Raw genomic sequence first — 5,060 nt, forward strand, 5'->3', positions numbered from 1 at the left:
CTCCCTGGTAATGTGCACCTTGAGAGACAGCAGACTTGAACCATAGTTGAGTTCTTGCCACCCAAATGGGATACCCAGATGCATGCAGTTCCAGCCTCTGACTGCTGCCTGGCCCTGCCCTGGCTGTTACAGGCATTTGGAGAGTGAACCAGAAAATGAATGATATTCTCTCTCCCTCTCCCTCTCCCTCTCCCTCTCCCTCTCCCTCTCCCTCTCCCTCTCCCTCCCTCTCTCTCTCTCTTTCTCTCTCTTCCTTTCTCTCTCTCTCTCCCTCTCCCTCTCTCCCCCCCCCCCCCTTTCTGTTTCTGTCTCTTTCTCTCTCATGCATGCACCCTGTAGAGGGGCGGGGTGGGGCGGAAGGTGGAGTCATTTTCCTTATCCCTGAAGTTGAGTTGAGCATGTGACTTGAATTGGAAAATAAACATTAGCAAATGTGAAAGAAGCCACAATTTGAAAAGTGCGTTCATCTGCAGCAGGTGTCTGTGCCAGGAGCCCTGATACCACCTTGGTTGTCTGGAGAGGAAGTGAGGTTTGGGCTGGCAGTCTTTGAAGCACTAGGCATGTAAGTGAGATCATGTAGTTACCAACTGACCCAACTTTAACCACAAACATGTGCGAACAGGTGTCAGCCACCATTTCCCCTGATTTGTTTTTTTCCCTAGGTTTGGTATGTTTTGTTTTGCAGCAAAGCTGATGCACTGAGGAGGGTACATGTGGAATGTGGCCCTGGGGGTTGGAGGAGAGGCTGAACAGGAAGCAGACTTGCAGCTTCTCCTATATCATGTTAAGGAGTGTACACCTGTTTCCAGTGCAGGCTTCCCAAACATCATTGATCCATGTATCACTTTTATCTTTATTCCACCTGCTAAATAGATTAATTCTTTTCCTTAAATTATCTGATTTTTTTATGCTGAAATTTATTTTAAAGGCAATATCAACTTGATGTTCCCAGTTTGATGTATGTGAATATCGCTGGCATGTATGTTTCTAAACCTAAAAAAAATACAACTAAACATTTTTTTTATTTGAAAGACAATGACACACACATACACACACACAGAGACAGAGACACACAGAGATATTCTATCTGCTGGTTCACTCCCCAAAAGCCCACAACAGCTAGGGCTGGGCCAGGTTGAAACCAGGAACCAGGAACCCAATACATGTCTCCCTTGTGGGTGGCAGGAACACAAGTGATTGAGCCACCACCTGCTGCCTCCTGGGTGCATATTGGCAGGAAGCTAGAATTGGGAGTGCAGCTGAGATTCCAACTCAGGCACTCTGATATGCCATGGAAGTGTCCCACACAGCTTCTTAACCACTGCACCAAATGCCTCCCCCACCCCCCAAATATATAAATGCTTAAGAAGTTGGCCTGTTTTCTCTCAGAAGTCATTTCATATGTTAGAAAGGTGCATGCTAGGGTCTCCTGCTTCCATCAGGAGGAGTCAGAGCCCATGGAGAAGAGCTTGAAGTCAAGTGGTTGCTGCAGAAGTCCTTGTGGGTATGGGCGAGGGCACACAGATGTTCTTGGTGAGGGATGTGATGGGTGGGGGTGGGACTGGGGAGTTGAAGGAGAAGAGGGAGTATTAATAGGACGAAGTGAACTGGCTCAGGCCATGTGTGGATACAGCTACTGTTAAGAAAGGGAAGAGAGCCGGCGCCGCGGCTCAACAGGCTAATCCTCCGCCTTATGGCACTGGCACACCAGGTTCTAGTCCCGGTCGGGGCACTGGATTCTGTCCCGGTTGCCCCTCTTCCAGGCCAGCTCTCAGCTGTGGCCCAGGAGGGTAGTGGAGGATGGCCCAAGTCCTTGGGCCCTGCACCCGCATGGGAGACCAGGAGAAGCACCTGGCTCCTGGCTTCGGATCAGCGCGGTGCGCCAGCTGCAGTGCGCCGGCCGCAGCGGCCATTGGAGGGTGAACCAATGGCAAAGGAAGACCTTTCTCTCTGTCTCTCTGTCTCTCACTGTCCACTCTGCCTGTCAAAAAAAATAATAAAATAAAAAATAAATAAGAAAGGAAAGAGAGAAAAAGTAAGCATGACGGATCTGATGTTGCACTTGCTGAATTTGAGACAGTGGGCCATTTGAAGACGTAAGCGTACCAGGTATTTGCATTTGTGGATCTGGGCTTCATATATTTTTGAAGTCATCAGCTCATGGGTTGAAGTTGAAGCCAAGGGAGTCAAAGATATCATATAGAGGAAGTATCTTAGCACAGTGATCTTCAGCTACTGTTATTAATCGTTATTCCAAAGAGCCATAACTTTTTCCAGCTATGGAAAGTAAGTGGTTCATATGCTCCTATGTAAGAGTTCCCAAATGGGAGTGCAAGGTACTTGGGTAGATTGAGAAAATGTCTCACTGATCATTTCAGTGTCCTGCCCCTCACCCTGTGCTGACTGAGAGTGAAGGGAGCTGCAAAACTGGGGACAAGGAGTTAGTAAAGAGAAGGTGCTCCGAGGGGTGGACCTGTGTAGGAGGGTGAAAACTCTTCCAGAAACGAAAGAACTTCAAGGTGAACTTCAGCCACAGTGGCAAATTGTGCAGAGCAATGCAGTAGAATGAAGATTCTTCTTTAATCGTAGCTGTCTCATGGCAGTATAGTAGTTGACCTACAATGGGAGTGAAGTAAAGGTTTGGGTGAATGATTCATGTAGAACTGTTCTGTATTTGAAACACTCCACATCTCATAAATATTTAAGGCAGACAGGATTTGTTAATCGTACTACTTTGGGTTTGGAAATCCATGTGGGTTTTAAAAAATGTTCTTTTTCTGTCTCTGGTCAATGTCTCAGAAGAGCTCCTACTTGAGGATCTTAATCCTGACCTCAGTACTAAGCAACATTCGGGCCTATCTTCCAGAAATAATGCTGGGGGGCGGTAAGGATGCTGACTTTATGATCACTCCAGACAGGGGCCTCTTGCTTCTTCCCTGTCCCAGGCTCCCAGAAGCGAGTCACCTGCTGCATGCAGATGGGCACGAAAGAATGCATACAGTCCAGTGGCAGAACCGGAGTGCCACCCACCCACCAGACAATGCTTACACTCCTATTGGCAGCTCCTTTGGAATTATTATTTTATACACGGATGGATTTCTGTCTGGCTTTGCATAAGCTAAGGAGAGGCCCCCGATGCAGACAGACGCTTCCTCGCATCCTGCCCGGAGAATTCTCAGCGGCTCACATTCGCCTGACATCTGGCATGCCTGACTGCTATGAGGGTGGCTTCCCCCTCAATGTGCCCAGAAAGCATTCCTGCTGTGCCCCTTCTGTCCAAGTACAAACACTTCATAGGAAATGAACAAGGACGGGTCCAGCTTTTCTGGAAGGAATCAAGGAACCCCTCACCCAGCCGGCCCTGGCTCTGACATCCAGCTTCAGGAAATTTGACAAGCCCTTGGGACAGAGGTTGTGCACTCTTGGCACCTTTGTCCCTTCCTCCTCCTATTCACCACCCACCCCACCTCGCCCCCCAAGCACTGCCCACGCCTCTGTGTGTTCCAGGAGGAACTTTGCTCCAGAATCTTCGGGATGCGAAAGCTGAGCTTTCACTGAAAATTCACCAGGGTAGCTGGATTTAGTTATTTGCCATTGAGAATGTGGCACTGTGATTTACTTAGGTGGGGACACAGTTTGAAATAATGGAAACAAGGCCGGCACTGCGGCTCACTAGGCTAATCCTCCACCTGCGGCGCCGGCACCCCAGGTTCTAGTCCCAGTTGGGGCGCCAGATTCTGTCCCAGTTGCTCCTCTTCCAGTCCAACTCTCTGCTGTGGCCCGGAGGGCAGTGGAGGATGGCCCAAGTGCTTGGGCCCTGCACCCGCATGGGAGACCAGGAGGAAGCACCTGGCTCCTGGCTTCGGATCGGCGCAGCATGCCAGCCGTGGCGGCCATTTGGGGGGCGAACCAACAGAGGGAAGACCTTTCTCTGTCTCTCTCTCTCTGTCTAACTCTGTCAAAAAAAAAAAAAAAAAAAAAAAAAGAAAGAAAGAAATAATGGAAACAATCCAAAGCTAGACCTACAAATAATTCAGTGTACTATATTCATTTCTACTTTCTTTCCAAACATAAAGATAAAATATTAAAATGATAAAAAGAAGTGGGTAGGGTTGGGTGTTTGGCCTAGTGGCCTAGATGCTTATATCCTATGTCAGAGTGTCTGGGTTCAAATTCTAGTTTCTCTCCAAATTTCAGCTTCCTGCCAATGCACACCCTGGGAGGCCACAGATGACGGCCTAAGTACTTGGGTCCCTGCCTCCCATGTGGGAGACCAGGGTGGAGTTCTGGGCTCCTTGGCTCTGGCTTGGGCCAACCCTGGCTGTTACAGACAGTAATGTCCAGTTGGGATAGGGTCTCTCTTTGTCTCTCTGCTTCTCAAAAACTCAGTGAAATTAAAAAGAGAAAATAGAAAATGGGTATGACAAGAAGGTGAAGGTGCCAAAATGAAAGTGAAAGGAAAGCCTTTCACTTGTTCCTGGCTACTGTCTTTCCAATTCCACTTTTTGCTCCAGCCTAATGAACACATTTGTAAGTGAAACCCGCGTGCTGTCTTTGCTCTGTCTTCCGACTGCTGCAAATATCAGCTCAGCCCTCTTTCAGATCCACTTCAAGGAAGCACAGGCTGGAAATCTCTCCCCCATGGTTTGTCGGAACTGGCTGCACACCCTGGATCCAATTGCTCCCAGAGGTGAGCGGGAGCCAGCACTGAGCTGAGTGAGTCAGGCGGACCTGCGTGGAAGGAGGTAGGTGAGCCAGAAACTAATGGGAAAAATAGGGGGTCGTCGCTAATTTTGATGTGAGGAAATCGGAGAGGCTCTTCTGCGTGCCAGGGTATTTGAATATTTGGCAAACAGCTGGCTGGGCTCTGGGAAAGCGTCTCTTGATTGGCCTTTCAGATGTTCAGAGATAAAATGAGGCAGCCCGCACGCCAGCACATAGCTCATAGCCTTGCAGTCAGTTTTGAATTTAGATTTGAATTGTGATATCAATGTCATGGTGGCACATGCTTTGAGAAAGTACTTACCGAGAATAATTGAAAGATTCAGTGTGAAGCTTCT

This window comes from Lepus europaeus, chromosome 15 (genome assembly GCF_033115175.1).
Source record: "Lepus europaeus isolate LE1 chromosome 15, mLepTim1.pri, whole genome shotgun sequence".
Taxonomy (NCBI): Eukaryota; Metazoa; Chordata; class Mammalia; order Lagomorpha; family Leporidae; genus Lepus; species Lepus europaeus.